This window comes from Pinus tabuliformis, chromosome 1_2, assembly GCF_031772625.1.
Source record: "Pinus tabuliformis cultivar Carrire ecotype Pingquan chromosome 1_2, CPIR1, whole genome shotgun sequence".
NCBI classification, from domain to species: domain Eukaryota; kingdom Viridiplantae; phylum Streptophyta; class Pinopsida; order Pinales; family Pinaceae; genus Pinus; species Pinus tabuliformis.
This window is the reverse complement of record NC_142298.1, coordinates 1,207,219,885-1,207,237,267: the sequence shown is the minus strand read 5'-3', so window position 1 is coordinate 1,207,237,267 and position 17,383 is coordinate 1,207,219,885.

The following is a 17,383-nucleotide window of genomic DNA, read 5'->3' as shown; positions in this document are numbered from 1 at the left end:
CGTTTTTGTTTTAATAATATTAAACCCCGCATTAACCTTTTTCTCATTCTAACCCCGGCGCTAAAGTATTTTTCCTTATAACTACACGCCTTTGTAAATTATATAGCCCGTAGGAATCGTACCTGTCACATCAACCCCCGTTAACCTGTGACCTTTTTTCGCCGTCCGATTGCGTTCGCAATATAATCCAACGCTATTAGCAAGTCTTCTCCCTGTAAACCGATCATTTTTTAGGTAGTGGGGAAGGCGATTTCCCACTGGACCTGCCTGCCATGGGGTGCCATATTACAGGATCGTTGCCCACTATACGGAAACCGCCGATGGCCGATAGGCGGTGCAGAAATACCGTCGCCGGTGAAAACCGCCATTCACCTGCTTATTAACCATCGAGCAACTCCGCCACCCAATAGCCGTCAGATCTGCCCGACAGCGATCCGATGGCCCACGTATCTCCATTCGCGCTGCCTCCCATATGATTCCCCAGTCGTTAACCTGTGCGCGCCTTCCGATAGCGATCACCATTGGATCTGGTGCGTCCTGATCCGACGATCCTCGTTCTTCTGATCGTTCACCTCCCGATAGCCTCTAGGATCTAATCTCCGCCGTTCATCCTCCCGATCTGACGGCCCATGATCGCCCATCCTCGTACCTCCCGATAGCTCCTCCCGTGCAATCTCAACCGTTGATTTTATCATCTGATGGCCCATATTCATTCGCCCGTTTATGCTATCTCCCGATACCCTTTGTCAAGTCATTTCCACCACTAATCTATGTGATCCTACGACATTTTTCCCTTAGTTCGCTTGCAATATCTTCTTCCACTGCATTTCCATACTCCCGAAGGATGAATGGGATGTTCTATCTACTTTCTGCACAGTTAAAGCTTCACCCACTGCATTCAAGAGACAGTATACCCGAAGGACAAACAGGACGACCTCGAGCAGTGAGGAGCATTTATCAGGCATGGAAATTAATCCATAATTCACCCCAGCTACCAGAGAAGGACTTCAGACAATCTAAACAGGCCGATTTGTCCATTAAAGCTCCGAGAATTGCAGCAGAGGCCCATTTCATATTGTAAATGTGGTTGGTGGTCATTTATTGACACCTCCACGCATAGCCTAGCAAAGATACTTTGTAAACAGATTTTATATATATCCAGAGACACAATGTAATTAGGTTGATGAGTGTTGGATGAGTGTTATTTTGTTGTAAGGCTCAACTTCTGGAGATTGTAACTGTTGTGATACCTGCAGTGTCTGGTCTTCATTTTCAGTGAATGAAAGATTCTTTTGCTATTAATTGCTCACTGTCCACTTCTTCTTCTTGTTCCAGGCTGTGCCTGTCTTGCATTTATTCATGTGTTGTTAATGTTAGCATTAGAGGGGCTATCATCCCACCTCTGTGTTAGGATTTAGCATGTATCATTGAATTTGTATGCAAGTTTCTGTTCTTTCAGTGCCAGAGAGTTGTCATCCTATATATGTATTAGAAAACAGATTTACAAACCTTTTAACTGGTTGCAGTCAACCATCACAGGATCCTGTGCATTTGTTGGTGTGGTCAGTCTTCTCCATTATCACCTTATCCTCAAACTGTGAGCAATTGGTGGTCTAAAGCCTTGCAGTCTGGGGGTGTTCACCCATGTCTGGGGTCAAGCACAGTAGAAGTGGTTATCTAGCTTGAATATGCAGCATTTATTTCATTCATCCACCATTTTCCAACATTTTTGTTGAGTTTGTAATGTTCCCGAGCATCTCTGATATACAACCTAGGAGAGTTTCTTGGGGTGATAACAGTACCATTCACTTGTCAGCCTCAATTTTTTCGGCAGCCCCAAATTTTTCCAAAGTGATTTCAAGTGACCCCCGGCAATAGATTCTTGAGCTCGCCCTCTTTCTAAGAAGACTACTCTTAAGTAATTGATCGAGGTTTGTGTATGGCAAGTACCAAATCTCAAGTCATGTCTTATGAGAAGATCGAGAGCCTTGAAAAAAGGTTGGATGAGTTCCAGGGAAATATGGATCAAATTACCTCAATGATTTCATAGCTCACCAAGAAGAGGTCTCATCGGGAGGAGCATAGTGTTGATGAACACCTCGAAGGAGAATCTAGCCATCATATTCACCTCCATGGAAATCACCAACATTCCCACCCTTGGCCACGCAAGCTGGACATGTACAAATTTGATGGATCTAATTTTGCAGTATGGGTAGCTCAAATGGAACAATATTTCTCCCTTAATGATATCTATGAAGATCAAACTAAACTACATGTAGGATCCCTTTAATTGGACCAAGAAAGATGGAAATGGTGGTAGTGGCATAAAAAATGTTATCCCGGGAACATAACTTGGCACATGTTCTCAAAAGCCCTATGTGACCGCTTTGACAGGGAATCTAATTTTTTGGGTCATCTCACTAAGCTCCGATAGACATGCACAGTAAAAGACTACATTGCATCCTTTCAGGCATTGGCCATCAGAACTTACGGTCTAGAAGATGACTTATACTTGGAATTTTTCATCAGCGGTCTCAAAGAAGCCATCCAAGCCCATGTCTGGATGCACCACCCAGCTACGTGGAAGGACACTTGCAAAAAGGTCATCGAGGTGGAACTCGCCTTAGCTTCCAAGTCCACTCTTCTAATTTTTGTAGCCAAGAGGCATCCCACCAAGGCTCAGGGCCCTACCCAAACACTTAAGGTTCAGAAGGTGTCTCCAGCAGAAATGGATGAAATAAGAAAACAAGGATTGTGCTACTACTATGATGACAAATACTCCCTCGGGCATAAATTCACGAAACCAAAATTCTTTCAAATTGATGTTAATCATAACAACTCATCTGAGGAAGCCCCACCCCTTTGGAATCCCAAGGATGAAGTTGAGGAAAACTAGCATGACAATGATCTCACAACTATGCCAGATGAACCAGTTATCTCACTACATGCTTTGGCGGGCATTTCTTCACCTCAAACTCTCAAAATATGAGGCTTTCTTAAACATTGACCAATAGTGGTATTGATTGATAGTGGTAGCACTCATAACGTTATCCATAAGCAAGTCGCCAAAGTTTTTCATTGTTTTGTACAGGCAATCTCTAATTTCCAAGTCCTTATCGCTGATGGGGGGGCCATGAAATGTGAAGGCCGTTGTGAAAATATTAAACTTCATATGGGAGACTACCATCTAAATACCCGCATGTTTGCTATTGAAATGGGTCATTGTCACATTGTCTTAGGTGTTGAATGGCTTCGCACACTGGGTCCTATCACAATGGATTTATAGGAGTTATATATGATATTTAAGTAGAACGACCACATTCATACATTATGTGGACTCCAGGCATGTGCTCCTACTATCATCAACTCACATCGAATGGAAAAGATTTTGAAAAAGATTCATCATGGATTCATCGCCCAATTTAATGCCATCTAGGTCATTGAATCCACTACTCCTCATATTCATCCTGAGATGCAACAAGTCTTAAACCACTACCAACAGGTTTTTTCCAAACCTAAAGAGCTTCCACCCTCTAGGGATGAACATGATCATAACATCCCTTTGGTCTTGGGGGCCCAACTGCCTAATGTGCACCCATACCGATATCCTTTTGCCCAAAAGAATGAAATTGAAAAAATCATCAAGGAACTCCTCGAAGATGGTGTTATTCTTCCCAGTATCAGCCCTTATTCATCACCAGTGGCCATGGTGTTAAATAAAGATGGAGAATGGCACATGTGTCCATACTTTCGGACCCTCAACAAGCTCACTATCAAAGAAAAATTTCCTATTCTGGTTGTTGATGATCTTCTTGATGAACTACATCATGCTCAATTCTTTACCAAGGTAGATCTTCACTCTAGCTATCACCAAATACACATGAAGGAAGTAGACATTCCCAACGCTACCTTTGAAACTCATGAAGGCCATTATTAATTTTTGGTCATGCCATTTGGTCTCTATAATGCTCCATATACTTTTAAAAGCCTCATGAACCACCTGCAAAAACCATATCTCCGAAAAATTGTCCTCGTCTTCTCTGATGACATTCTCATCTACAGCCTAACCTGGGACAAACATCTTTAGCATGTAGACCTGATCTTGCAACTGTTCAGGAATCATAAATTATTTGTCAAATTGTCCAAGTGCTCTTTTGGCGTGGAAGGAGTCGAGTATTTGGGACAAATTGTGGGTCGTGAAGGAGTGATGGTTGATCCAAAAAAGTTACAGGCAATGCAAGATTGGCCCCAACCAAAAACTTTGAAGAGTTTGAGGGTATTCTTGGGTCTCACTGGCTACTATTGCAAATTTGTCTTCAATTATGGTTGCAATGATAGACCCCTCACTAATATTCTCAATAGAAATTCATTTCTCCAAGCTGATGCAGCTCAGTAGGCATTTGTGGCTCTCAAACAGGCCATGTCCTCCACTCCCGTATTGGCCCTACCAGACTTCACCAAATATTTTGTGATTTAATGTGATGCTTCTAGTATTAGTATTCGTGCTGTATTAATGCAAGAAGGTTTACCATTAGCCTTCACCAACCAAAAAATGAGTGGAAAACATCTAATTCAATCTACTTATGACAAAGAAATGATGGCCATCTTAGATGTAGTAGACACTTGGCGACCATACTTGTTCAAGTGATGTTTCCAAATCTGCATGAACCATCAAAGCCTAAAATATTTTTTGGAGCAACGTCTATCATCACCGCAACAAAATAAATGGTTGGCCAAAATGCTGGGATATGATTATGAGTTAATTTACAAGGAAGGGAGTGACAATGTAGTAGATGGTTCTTTATCATGCCAATTTGGGGATGAAAGCACCCTGCTATCAATCTCTCTTCCCATATGAGATTGGATTGAAGAGGCCCACAAGAAATGGTTCTCACAGCCATCTCTTTCCCAAATTATTAATAACTTGAGAGAAGATCCTAATTCCTCAGTCGATTACTCTTATAAGGATTATATTATTTTTTACAAGGATCGAGTAGTTATATCGCTAGAATCGCCCTAAAAACCCACATTTTGGAAGAGTTTCACTCATCTACAACTATAGGGCATTTAGGCTTTCAAAAGACTTATGCTCGTGTTGGTCATTCTTTCTTTTGGACTGACATGAAAAACAACATTCTTACTTTTGTGGTTGAATGTGATGTGTGTCAATGCAACAAAGGAGAAACAATCAAGTTATCGGGAACCTTACAACCATTCCCACTCCCTGCCTCTGTCGAGATAGATGTTTCCATGGATTTCATCACTAGTCTCCCAAATTCGGGCAACAAATCTGTCATCATGGTGGTTGTGGACATACTTTCTAAATATGCTCATTTTTACACTCTACCCCACCCATTTAACCCCACTTTTGTGGCTGAAGCTTTCATAGAGCAGATCTTGGCATGCCGACTTCCATTGTGTCTGATCGCGACCCCACTTTCACCAACAAATTTTGGCAATAACTTTTCAATCTACAAGGCACGCAACTCCAAGTAAGTACCGCCTATCATCCCCAAACCGATGATCAAACAGAAGAAATCAACAAATGTTTGGAGACATATCTAAGGTGCTTCGCTTCAGAAAAGAAACATCAATGGGTATAATGGATACCTTTAGATGAATGGTGGTATAATGCTAACTATAATGAAGCCACGAAGATGACTCCATATGAGGTAGTGTATGGCCAACTCCCACCTTCACCTATTTCTTATATCCCTGGATGTTCTAAGGTGCAAGCAGTTGGTCAACTCCTACAGAACTGTGTCGCCATGATAGCTCATCTCAAATATAATCTATATCAAGATTAGAATCAAATGAAGAAATAGGCAGACCAGCATCGTTCCGAGCGCACATTTCAAGAAGGGGATCTGGTATTCCTCCGACTGTAACTATATAGGCCAACATATCTCAAAGAAAATGGATGCCAGAAACTAGCACAAAAATTCTATGAACCTTATCAGATCCTTCATTGCATTGGACTAGTCGCCTACAAACTGGCCTTGCCAGCTACTTCAAAAATCCATTCGATCGTCCATGTATCATGCCTCAAGAAAGTGGTGGGGAATAATTGCAGAATTAAAACCAGTCTACCCGAATCGGATGAGGACGGCCCACTCTGGCTCCAACCAGAATATGCCATCAATACCCATGAAAGACATCTTTGCGGCTGCACGATCAAAGAAGTCCTCGTGAAGTGGAAAGACACCTCTCCAGAAGATGCAACCTGGGAACCAAACACTATTCTTCAGCAGTTTCCGCAGCTTCCGCCTTGAGGACAAGGTAGCTTTTGATGGAGGAGGGCATGTTAGGGTCCAACCCTAACCCCTTTATTTATGTAATAAGCCCAATGGGCTGAGTCATATTCATAGTTAGTTAGATAATAAATAAAGCCCACATTAATAATTATAAGTGGTTGACCTGCATTAGAGAAAAGGAACTACATTTAGTTGTAAACAGGTCATATCTAATAAATAAAGTGGTTAACTTGTGTTATGCAAGGGACCACTAGTAGTTAGGGTTTTGGATGGCATTTAGCTATAAATAGTCTTAGTTAGTAAAGAAAATATCATTGAGTCTTATTGTAATCGTGCTTTGCTCTGCTAGAGGTTGCCCCATCGAAGAGGCAAGTGAACATTGAACCTATTTCTGAATAATAAAATACTTGTTATTTTTCTCATTTTTATTATGTTTTCTAGGCTATATTTCTTCGCATTTCTGGTATTCTAGAATTTCTCATACGTCAAGAGCATAACATACACATACACACAATTTACATCACACACATACACCCACACATGACGTACAACTCCAGATAATACATATACCTACACCCAATGTACAACACAACACAATACATATTGCTACATCTGGTGTAAAACACAATACATATGCGTCAAAAAATACAACACAAGGAATACCCATGCTGTGATGCAACGAATACACAATAATTTTAACACAATAGCACATATTGTTGATCTAAAGATGATTTGAGGTTGTCATTGATGTCAACCCAAGTAGCACCAAGGATGACCCTGAACTTCCATGGCACATTGGGTGTTGGGTGATTTAATTGTCTGTTAAATCTCTGTCATTTAATTTGTCAACTTGGAGGTTTTGTAAACTTAGAAGAAAACTAAAATATATGGGATCTCATATGAGACTATTGTAGGAGGTTTGTTTAGAATGGAAATAAATAATGGAAATGCATATTACAACTTGGGGGTTTTGTAAACTTAGAAGAAAACCAAAATATATGGGACCTCAGATGAGACTATTGTAGGAGGTTTGTTTAGAATTGAAATGCATATTACAAATAACTTCTAAAACTAAAAGTTTATAGTTCAAGATGCAGCAAGCAAAGGAAGAGGCTCCCAATTCGGGAGGTCCTGATTGTCCTTCCCCATAGTACTGTCCTCAAGAAGAGAAACTAAAGAGAAAAAATATGTGATGTATAGAAATCAAGAGAAGAGGCTCCTAACTTAGGAGGTCCTGGTTGTCCTTCCTCATAGTTCTATTCCAACAACATTACCATTGCATAAACTCAAAAATAACTTAAAATAAAGAAAAGGAAATGAACTTTAATTATTGTTCAGACCAAATAGAAGGAGAGCCTAACTTAGACTCTTGGTTGCCCCCTCATACATTGATTAGAACTCAACTAAAATTCATTCATAAGCATCAAAAATCAAGAATTCATAAATAACTTGAAACTAGAAAAAGGGAATGAATTTCAATTATTACTCATATCAAATAGAAGAGAGCCTAACTTAGACCCTTGTTTGTCCTTTCATACATTGATAAGATTTAAACTAAAATTCATTCATTAATAATGAAAAATATTCAAACATACAAGTAATTAAATGAAAATAAACTCTATAATAAAATAAAATCTATGATGAAATAAAATGTTTCTTTGATCCTTTTAGAGTGAGTCAATACTCTTAAGAAGAAAGTGACAAACAATTCCATAAATTCATGTAATACATTAAGACAATTTATATCTAAAACTGTAGAAAGAAAACTTTATTCTATGCCATCATAAGTTAGGATACATGCTCCAAGAGTCCTCCCTTGGAATGGAGGAGGTAATCCTATTTATACAAAAAAATAAGCAACTAACTCATTAATGTAGATCCACTAATCCCTCCAAGTTACATAAATCATTCATATGGTTGCAACAAATATGAGACACACGTTCCTTTATCCATGATTTTTCTCCATGAGATATGCTTCACCCCTATCCCAAATCTCCTTCAAATCTTCAAGAGAATTCGAATTTGAGTCTTGGAGGCCACATAAAAGTGTCTTGGAACCTTCCAAATCACCTACATATGTCACCAAGCTCACTCCACCCTTAGGTATAAGCAAATACATGTTATTTTTCTAACTTCTAATCATAAATTCGCTTTAAATACATAAAATAAATAACTTTGGAAAATGAAAATATGAACCCATATGGTAATGGAAATATAATGATAATGTGATGAAATGATAGTTGGGGTTATGCTCTATTGTCCCTCTTCTTCTACATCATTCTATATCATTGTAAAGTGGACCATTTTACCCGGTACAAGAATCCATTTTTATTTTATTCTTCAATAGGGTGGTAGGGTAGTGCTAGGCTAGTGCATGAAGTCACCAACAGGTTCAAGCCTGTGAAAACTTCAGGGTGGTAGGGTGGTGCTAGAGTGAATTGTAGCTCATTGGGTTTTGGGGCATTCAATCAATTGAATACTGAAGAATCTTAGGCGTTGGAGCATCCATCCAGTGGGAGCTGGAGAAGAATGCTTTTCTAGATTCTAGGAAGTTGGATATGAATTTTCGATTGGAGTTTAATATTAAATAACTATTAGAAAAGCGTTTAGGTGGTTTTTGTCCCGGAGGGGGTTTCCACCTTAAAAACTGTGTGCATTTGTGTTCCTTTTGTTCACTGCTATCATTTTACAAACACTGATAATAATTCAAGATTAACTAATACTCTGAAATATTAATAATAATACTGATTGAAAGGAATAACAATTCACCCCCCCACTCAGTATTTCCAACAATTGGTATCAGATCTTGGTTCCTTCAATAGTAGTTTAACAACTGGAAGGAGATCATGGAGCATACCAAGAATGGTGTACCTATGTTCAATGAAAATAATTATGCACTCTGGAAAGGAAGAATGGAGGTCTATCTCTGAGTGCAAGGTTACGAAGTATGGGACACTATTAAAAATGGCATTACATCAACTGCAAATGAACAAGGTAAGAAGAATTTGGCAAATGATGCAAAAGCAAAGAATATTATTATCAATGGATTTATTGAATCTAGTTATCATAAGGTGTTGGGTTGCAAAACCACCAAAAATGTATGGGACAAGCTTGAGAATATATATGCAGGTGACTCAAATGTCAAAGAAGCAAAGCTTCAAATCTACAAAGAAAAATTTTACCAACTCAGAATGAAAAAAGATGACAACATTGTTGCATACTTCGACGACGTTGATGAAATAACCAACACTCTGGAAGGACAGGGAGAGCCTGTTGACGAGAATACTATTATACAAAAGATTCTTAGTACGTTACCAGGAAGATTCAACCCAAAGGTATCGGTCTTAGAATACAATGAAAATCTGGCCAAACTCAGCAAAGAGGAATTACATGGAGTTCTCATAGCATATGAAATGAGCCTTGATGAAGAAGAGGGTACTTCGCATCTAGAAACTACATTCGTTGCATCTAAGAAAACCAATAAGGACAAATATCCTTCAAAGGCAAAGACCTGCACCTACAAGTGTGAAGAAAAGGAAGATGATGAAGAAGGTTTTCAAATGGAGAATATGCTTACTTTACGCGAAAACTAAAAATTGGTAAGGGAAAATTCAAAGGTAAACTTCCATTGATATGTTTCGATTGTGGTGAGGTTGGGCATTTCGCAGAAAAATGTCCGAACGAAAGTGATGGAAACTCAAAAGGAAATAAAGGCTTTAAGAAATTCAACAAGCAATGAAAGAATAAAGGATTCAAAAGGAACTTTCTCTCTAAAGAAGATAGCTCATCATCTGATGAAGACAGTGATAGTGAAGAAGAAACCAATGAGAGAGTATTGTTTATGGCCAAGCACAATAAACAATAGGTATCAAACAATGAAGAAGAAGGGTTGACCGTAGAAGAATTTTCTAAGGAGGCAATCAAGATTATAAAAGAGCTGAAGGCTGAGAAGATTCGTTCCAATACTCTTGAAGAACAAGTTCAAGGTCTCAAAATTGAAGTTGAAGAACACAAATGTATTGAAGAGTCACTTCAAAATAAGTTGGAAGAAAGCAACAGTGAAAGGGAAGCATTAGAAGCCGAAGTAGTCTCATAGCGTAAGGAAGTGAAGAAGGGAAAAATTATCCAAAACTATGCCAACAGCTTAAGGGTGTTGGAAGAACTCATCAACAATCAATGATATTACAACGAGAGAACTAGCCTTGGTTATAAATAAGAAGAAGCAGGACCTTCTACAACAAAATATAATGAACCTATGAGATCTAACAGACATGTAGAATTCATTGAGCAAGATTTGCAAGAACAACCTTGGAAGACAATTCTCCGACGAAGATTTCCATCCAGGTACCAACATATTTTTCATGGCTATTGTTATTCATGTGGAAAATTTGGTCATAAAATTGTAGAATGTCGCACGTACACTAGGAACCAATAAAATTCCAGGAGATCTATCAAATATGAACCTCCCAGGGCTCAAAAAAACATCAATAGATTTGAACATTTAAGAAATAATATTGTATGTTACAAATGTCAAAAATTTGGACACATAGCCAGAGACTGTAGACTTGAAAACCCTCTAGAAGAATCTTCGAAGCCACAGAATGAACGAACATGGAAGAAGAAGAAGATTGATAATTGTGCTCTCACTCTCAAGGATCAAAACAAAAAAGATGTGTGGTATGTTGATAGCGGTTTCTCAACGCATATGACTAGAGATAGAAAAAAAAAATTATCTCTAAAAGAGAAGAAGGATGGAACCATGCCCTTTGGAAATTATGGATCTTCAAATGTTATAGGATCAAGTACCATTAGTATCGGAAGCAAAGATGCTCTAGCCAAGAATGTTCTTGATGAGCCTCATCATTGGGTAATTATATGGGCCTTGATTCACCTCCTAGCTTAGGCAAACCAACTATTCTCACAACTTATTGCATACTTTTGATCATATTTTGTTTATGAGATGAGTTAGAGATGGATATTTTTCTTTTTGGTCTAATGTGCATGTAATGCAGGATTAAAGAATAAAAACAAGGAATTTTGGCGAAGATCTTGGTGAAAAATCGAATGGGACAAGGGAGAGGAGTTATAGGAACGAAATCCTCCTCATTTACTACCCCTCCATTCGAATATTCCTCCATCAGCTCAGAGTGCAACCAGCCAAATCATGAGGACTAGAAGGCAGCCGAGCAAGTGGAAGTCAAAGCACCAGTTTATCTCTAGTTTGGTCCCTAATTTTAAGGAAGTCATTGGATACTTCAGAAGTATAAGTAGAGAGGTCTAGGACCTCAGTAGGATTTTATTTTTATTTGGACTTTTGATTGTAAAACTTTACTTTATTTTCGAGCTGCAAGACTTGTGACAATTTTTGATGTAATCCATTGTTTTGATAATAAGAATGATTTTTGTTTTGAGACAGAACTGAGTTAACTTAGAGGGCTAAAGCTATTGGGTTAGGGCCCAACCCTAGTAGCTAAGGGTCCTCTTTACTGTACTTGTATGCTAGAGTAGATCCATGGTTTCATCATTCAACTTAAGTAGCTACATTTTCATAACAATAGGGTAGAGTAGATTGGTTGTGTTTCAGATTTCTAGTTATCGCATGAGCTTTTGAGTTTGTTTTCTTGATTCAGTACTTGATTCATTTCATCATTATCATATTAAATCACTCTCTTTCGGTAATATATCTCACTCATATTCTCATTTCCTTCAGTGCGAAATACTTAAGCATGAGCCAATAAATTATGTCTTAAGCGGATTATACACGTAGATCTCCTTACTATCCAATCCACAACAAACCAGACAAATCACCGTCCGATTTATTTCAACACTTGACTTTATGCACTCCAAATCTCCACCGTCGATCTGTCTAGCTTGATCCAACAGCTATCGTGAATTCTTCCACCTACCTTTTACGCTCCAAATCTCCACTGTTGATCTGTTGTGTCCTCGATCCAACAACTATTGCGTCACCCAATCGCCAACTAGCTTGGCTAATCTTTGTTGTTGATCAACCCCACCCAATGCAATGGCTATCGTGAAATCTTGCATGGATTCTTGCATGACTGATATCCATCCGAGAGCATGTGAGAAAAGTGGTTTTCGCGTGCTATGTGTCACCCAGTTAGGCTAATCGCACAAAATTTTGGAATTTCGCTTACAGCCTTGAGGGTGTGCGAGAGACTACTTACCGCCTATGAAAACCCACTCTATCATTTCGCACATTTTTTTTCTTCTATCGCCACATGACTTGATGTGATCCATCCATCTCCTCACCTCATCTCCGCGATAAGATCTCAACCATTCATCTCCCATTCAACCATGTTTGTCCATCCATTCACTTAACCTACGCGATAAGATCTCTGCAACTCATCTTTCGTTAGTCCTATTCGTTCATCTATTCACTAAATTGCCAGCGATAAGATCTTCACCACTCATATTTCATTAACCCTATTCGTTCATATATTCACTAAATCGCCCATGATAAGATCTCTGCCATTCATCTTCCTATTAGTCATGTTCGTCCATCTCTTGACTTAACCTCCTACGATAAGATCTCCGCCATTCATCTTTCGATTAGTCTTATTCGTCCATCTATTCACGTAATCTTATGTGATAAGATATTCATCGCTCATCTCCCGTTAATACCGTTCCTGATCGATCCAACGATTCCGATACACTTATGCTTCATTACGCCCTCGTTTCACAGATTTCAATCTTCACTTGCTCTTCTGCTTAACTCCTTGCATGCTTGATTTTACCAAAAATGCGAAAACAACTTTAGTTTAGTTTCTTTCCTTATTCATTAGTTTAGTTTGATGCTCTTTACTTCTGTAACTTAGATAGCAGCATTATGTTAGTGTTGATTTAGCAATTCTTCTTAGTTTAGCTATTTAAATGGTTAATTAGGATATGGTGTGATTTAGCATTACATGTTGTTTTCTTCATTATTGCAGTAGAGTAGCTCTCTTAGAATAGATTTTCTCTTCTTCCATCAAAGAATATAGCTTATTCTAACTCTATAGAAGTCTAGCTTAGAAAACCTAGGGTCTCTTTCCAGATGAACAAGTGACAACAGGCAAGACCTTCACTCTACTTGTGCATATAGCACTGTCACCTCCAATTTTGTATGAACCTCGGGTTGATAAGTAAAACTGGTAGCCCAAGAGTTGCAGCATCCTTGCTGCAATACTGGCGCTCAACACTTTTTGGCGTCATTGCAAGGGGAGGTGTCACAGTAGAATGTGATTACTGCTTTCTTTTCTTCTATTCATAGTCTTCTTTCTTTTCTTCTATTTGTAATCTTCAACTTTCTTCCATTATTTTATTTCTGCAAAAGTAATCTAGTAGCTTCCTTTCTTTCATTTGTCATTATCTACTTTCCTTTCCATTCTACAAGTAGAATTTCAATTCAACAAGTAGTTTCTTTCTGTGAGTAGTTTTCATTCAATCAATAATTTCATTTCTGTAAAGTACTTTCTTGCTAAAAAACTTCCAAAAAACAACCCAAAAACATTTCCTTTCATGCCTCGTAGGAGTAGGGACAATTTAGGAAAATTATTGCCAAATCCCCCCACTACATCCAACAACCAACCTTCTCTCTTCTTCGGTGGCTGTGAACTAGAGGAACCCTTAGGTGAGCAACCTGACATATTTGAAGAACCTATAGGGGAAGAACAAGAAGAAGAACCCATTCCTACTAAACCAATGGCAGAGAACCAAAATGACAAAGGGAATAGAGAGAGAGTTGAGGGTGCCTTCGTCATCAGGGAAACTAATGGGGACACTAAGATGAAGAATATAAGCCCCTCTGCCCTACCTCATTTCCATGGCCTAACCAAAGAGGACCCTGACACTTTCCTATTTAATTTTTCTGTTATATGCCAAACCTATGACTATACAGATGATGAGCAAAAGTTAAAACTATTTCCATCTACCCTTAAGGATGCATCATTGTGTTGTTTCATGGGTTTACCTGGAGATAGCATCACAACTTGGGCTCAGATGCAGTAGGGTTTTACTAACAAATATAGGGACTATTGTAGGTCAAAGGATACTAAAGAAGAGATTTTTAGGATGACCATGGGCCAGGATGAATCCTTAGAAGACTATGAAGAAAGATTCCAGCTCAGTTACAAAAGTGTCAGGTGCACACTTGACCCTCAGTCACTAAAGCTGGTCCTTCTCAGAGTAAAGGAAGATCTTCTAAATACCTTACATCTGTTAGCAGGAGGAGACATCTACCAATTACCCTATAAGTATATCAATATTTTCTTTAGAAACCATTCTAGGGCAGCCAAGAAAAAGGGTAGGAGTAGTCAACCTATGACCAATACATCATCTTCCAACTCATCCATCAAGGGTGAAATTCGAAATATGCTGGAAGATTTCAAAAGTGAGATGTTGCAAACCATTGCCCTGCAATTGGACACCATGAACATAAAAATGAAGCAAGAGGAAGCAAGGAAAACCTTGGCCATCATTTGTCCTAGATGCACTAGGAGGCATGTTGGTAAGGTAAATCCCCTCTGCGGACAGAGGTGATCCCACTAGCCTAACACAGAACTAGCCACAAACAAACCACGCTGCTACGCAAGTTCCTAGTTATGCATCAAAGGTGAATCAAGAAGACCAACCTGGAGTCCAACGCTATGATTGAAGCAGAGTTGATATCCTCGCTCCCTTGCTCCAACAGATCATAAACAAACACCTGCACATGCAAAGGAAGAGACAAATACCAACATAGAAACTACCAAGGCACAACTATATTTCAGTCAGAAAGGAAATAAATCAACATATCACCATGATAGATAATGAGATTGGAACTATAGTAGCAGTCGCTCATCAATTAATAAACAGGAAAAGATACAACCATTGTTTTGACGTCGACCCTTCTCCTGGCTGGGTGAGTAACTATATGTGTCTTGACATGCAACTCCTCTCCGGCAGCATAACCTCTCTAGCACTCATTAGCATTCTCTCCATGACCAATAATCATCACTACTATAACTCAAATCACTAGCATAACACTAACACCAACACTCTCTCTTGCACTAGCACTTGCTTGTCCAATGCATAATGACAAGTTTATATAGATGGAGAAGGGAGGAGGATGCGATGAACCGGGACACCTTTTATGGAATTAGCAAAAGCCATAAATATGGATAAAGCTCGACAAAAGACTGATTTTCTATCCTCAGAAAAGCTCCATGTAATGAAGGAAACAACAGTCGGACGTGCATTAAGGCAAAAAGCATGACTAAATTTGGTTGGCGCGACCGTTGCTCTGAGACAGAGCGCCAATGGTCGCGCCCTCTTTTGAGGATCTCCATCATTGGCGCGGGTAGGATACTGTGGACTTGCGCCAATGGAAAAAGAGCACTTTTTAGGGATGATCTGCAGAAGGTGTCTTCAGGGAATATGGAGTACATACTTAGGGGAACATAATGCAAGTGTTTTTAGCCCTTGTTACTTCTTATAACTCCCGGAATGATTCCTCCAAGGTACGACAAGAGGAGTAACAGGGATGGTGACAAATTACTGTGTAACAGATGCCCCCTAAAGCATGAAGTCCGAGAGGTGGAGAGGGGTGAAATGCTTTACAAGAACACACACATAAGAGCACACAAGAGCACATATAGTTACTGCCGCCGAGGAGCTGTATTAAGAGACATGACTGATAGTTCAATTACAAGATGTACGTGGTATGGTCGCAACCATCCATAAAAGAGTACATAAATAATCTAGATCCATAGTATGGACGCAGCCATCTGATTAGGATCAATGATTTGACTCAGGTATGGTCGCAGCCATCCAGTGAACGAGTCAAGTATTAAGAATCACGCCTGGATTACAACAAACACAATCCAGGGTCTTGCGCTCCATCTCGACCCAAACAAGAGTACAAGTCCAAGCATGTGAATATATAAGCTGAAGTCGAACATGCATGAACATCGCCTGATTACCAGTCAATAATGGAGACTGTTAACAGACGCGAGAGGTACCACCAATAATGACAATGGCCCTCAAGGTACTATAGGTACAATCTACGACGTGTGAATCAATGAGCTGAAGTCAAACACCCGTAGAATCATTCGATCGGAGGCCAATGATGAAAACCTCACGTCGAACACGAAGAACCTGCCATTGAGGCATGCAGACTCCAAGGCACCGGAAGGGAGTCTCTAGGTCAACTTCCTGGATAATGAGTTGAAGTCGACAGGGAGTGACCTTGATCGAAGGTGGGCCATAATGTTTCCCACATCATCGACATGAGACAGAGAGATAATGTCGTGAATCAAGATTGTACGAACTATCAGAGGGAGGTTGTTTATTTGCAGAGGTCAACTTCTCTTGAACATATCGGCAGCACATTGACGGAATTGGCAGTATTTGACATCAATGTATCAAAGGTCATTATGACGAGGCAATGAGTGAATGAGAGGTCAAATAGGGTACCCAAATCCATGGAAGCAAGTGAAAGATATGAGATGAAATATCCCCACCCTGGACACGAAAGCAACAAGTGCCATGTTCAAGAGCGACATACTGCCGTTATGGTAATAATTATGGTTCAAAAAATTTTATTTTCCCCTACCATTTCTGGCGAGTACCCCAGTTATTTTTAACAAGCTTGATGGGGATAGCATATGCTTATGTTGTGACAAAATCCGATGTCATTAAGTATTAACGAGTCTGACAAAGGAAGAACTCGGCGCCTTTTCTTGTTTAGAGAGTTTGAAAAGACAGCAGAAAAGGAAACTCTAGGGATGTCCTTTTTCGTAAAGTTGTGTCTCTCGGGCCCGAAAAAGTATAAAATAATACCCGAAAGAACCACCCGATCATTACGATCGAGGAGTACTTTTCATGATTAGTGACTTTGACCTGAAAAAGTAAAAAAGCGGTCAAAACCACGTCGTTTCGTAACCACTAATGAGTTTGAAACGACAAAAACCCGGTAATCTTTTTATGTTTTAACGGTCGACAAAAAGAACTTAAAACGACCGCCCCTTATCACCATTTAACGAGTCAAGAGGAGCGACTCGGCAATCTTTTCCTCTTTAAATGGTCAGAAAAGAGCTGAAAGTGGACCTCCATTTTTTTTTTTTCTTTAACGAGTCAAAAAGGGAAAA